The 2,468-nt window shown below is 40.1% G+C and overlaps 1 pseudogene; it reads left to right on the forward strand.

Moving 5' to 3' along the window:
- Positions 1-245: 245 nt before the first annotated feature.
- On the forward strand, positions 246-885 carry LOC113908592 (annotated as a pseudogene).
- Positions 886-2,468: the final 1,583 nt, after the last annotated feature.

The raw sequence follows: 2,468 nt of genomic DNA on the forward strand, positions 1-2,468 counted from the left end.
CTGAGACAACAGTTGATTACTTTCCTGTGTAGCTAATTAACTTATTTCCCATTTTGAGGAACCTTATATATAGCTTTGTCTTGAGGGAAGATTATGTGGCTGAACAGGCAGACAGGAAAGATGCTTTTTAACTATAAAACTGCACCTGTGCCATTCCTCCGGCGCGGCCTTCTGGCCAAGGAGCGCATGCTCCCGCTCTGATGTCACACATGCTCTGAGGGGTGACGGGACCGTGGAATCATGACATGACTGAGGCTGATGTAAATCCAAACGCCGACCCCTTCACAGACGCCCACCTCACTAAGAAACTCCTGGACCTTGTTCATCAGTCATGCAACTACAAGCAGCTTCGGAAAGGTGCCAGTGAAGTCACCAAAACTCTCAACAGAGGTGTCTCTGAGTTCATCGCAATGGCTGCAGACGCTGAGCCCCTGGAGATCATCCTGCACCTTCTGCTGCTCTGTGAGGATAAGAATTGCACCCTACGGAAGAATGAAGGGGAGTAAATCGGAGGGGGAGACCAACCATGAGAGACGATAGACTCTCAAAAACAAACTGAGGGTTCTAGAGGGGAGGTGGGTGGGGGGATGGGTTAGCCTGGTGATGGGTATTAAAGAGGGCACGTTCTGCGTGGAGCACTGGTTGTTATGCACAAACAATGAATCATGGAACACTACATCAAAAACTAATGATGTATGGTGATTAACATAAAAATAAAAAATTTAAAGGAAAAAAAAAAAAGAATTGCACCCTACGTGTTTGTGCGCTCCACGCAGGCCCTGCGGCGGGCCTGTCATCACCTTCTCTGTCACCATTAAAGAACACTCCCAGCTGAAGCAGCGGATCCCGTCCATTCAGCAGTCCATTGAAAGGCTCTTAGTCTAAACCAGTTGTCTCTGCCCCACGCCTCACTGAGTCCTCACCCTGGGGTTGTGTGAATGTACTGCTGTGAACACACTGGCTAGCTATTTACCCTCATGGGGTTGGCTCCCTATCTGTAGAATGAAGTGACTAAACAAGATTCTCTCAAAGTTCTTTCCCACTTCTATACAAACCTATAATTCTGATCATCTTATTTGTTTAATATGTATCTATATTTCCTGTTTAAAGGTGGGTCTCCCCAGGCCCTGAATGAGTGAAAAACGTTACATCTCCAAGAGGAAGGATAGCAAACTCTTTGGGGACTTGGCTTCTGATATACTCCTGAGAGCTTCACAAAGTCACCAGGGTTTTCTAAAAAGGTAGAGAAACAAGTACATGGTCTTTTTCTCCAAACAAGCTCTCTCAGGTCATCAGGATTTCCTCATCAATGATACACGCTAATTCCAGATGTTTGTAACAGAAAGGGCGGAAATTTCTTCACTCAGCTAAATACTCACTTTTTACGTACATATAACTGGATTAAACCAGGAAATACAAGCTTGTGGGGAAGGCATTATTAAATCAATTTCTCTATGTATTTGTGAGGGCTACTATTTTGTTTCTTCTATAAACAATTCAGTACCTATTTCTAAGAGATGCATTCATCACATATTTCCTGGGCTTTTTCTACATGCTGTGTGATATAGTGTTAGATGAAGAAGAAGGGGTGCCTATATCATAAACCTCAATTTTATATTTTTGAAAAGCTATAAAGTTTTCCTTCTTTGTCTTATCCCTTTTCCCATCTCTTCTTTTATTGTTCTAGTCTCTTTCTAATCCATCTTCATTCTCTTTTTTTCTGCTTGTTCCTTACAGATGCTACTGCTGACTCCACCACATTGATTGCACTCACAGTTCCATGTTTTGTATTGTGACTGTCTCATTTTAGAATAATTAAGATCATTAATAGATTAAATTATATTTTAAAATAGAAGCTTAGAGTCTTTAAGCTAATAGGTTCATATATTGTAAGATTTTCTTTTTTAAAAGGAATTTTCCTTTTTTTTGTTTAAAAAAGTTAATTATCACTCCAACTCCAAGACGTACATTTCAGCAGTACTAACCTAAGAGTAATAAATATTTCCAAATCTCACAAATTACTTCAGAGACTTTAATTGATTTTTTAAGATGAAACACCACTTTCATGATGAGAGTCCTGAAGTATTAGGTTTATATGTTTTATCTCAGCTTAACAGGATAAAACATGTTGTCTTAAGAAGTCAACATAATTCTTCATCTGCAATTTTATTAAAGGCACTGAATTGGGTGGTGAGTTCATGAAGTCACCAAACACCTTCTGCTCAGCAGCATAGAGGGTACTGCCATGAAATTTTCTAGGAATAATGTCATTAATTCTATAATGCTTCCCAGAATCAATTCTCGTCCCCAAATTCTTCATCCCTATGTCCCTGTAACTTGGATGATTTAAATATGGGTAAAAAGTCCACTGACAGTAGTATGAATGAATTGAAAATGGTAAAACATAGAGGGGGATTCCTGTCCATGATAGTGATATAGTAAGATCCTGAAATCACCTCCCCCTAAAG

This window comes from Zalophus californianus, chromosome 6 (genome assembly GCF_009762305.2).
Source record: "Zalophus californianus isolate mZalCal1 chromosome 6, mZalCal1.pri.v2, whole genome shotgun sequence".
In the NCBI taxonomy this organism is placed as follows: domain Eukaryota; kingdom Metazoa; phylum Chordata; class Mammalia; order Carnivora; family Otariidae; genus Zalophus; species Zalophus californianus.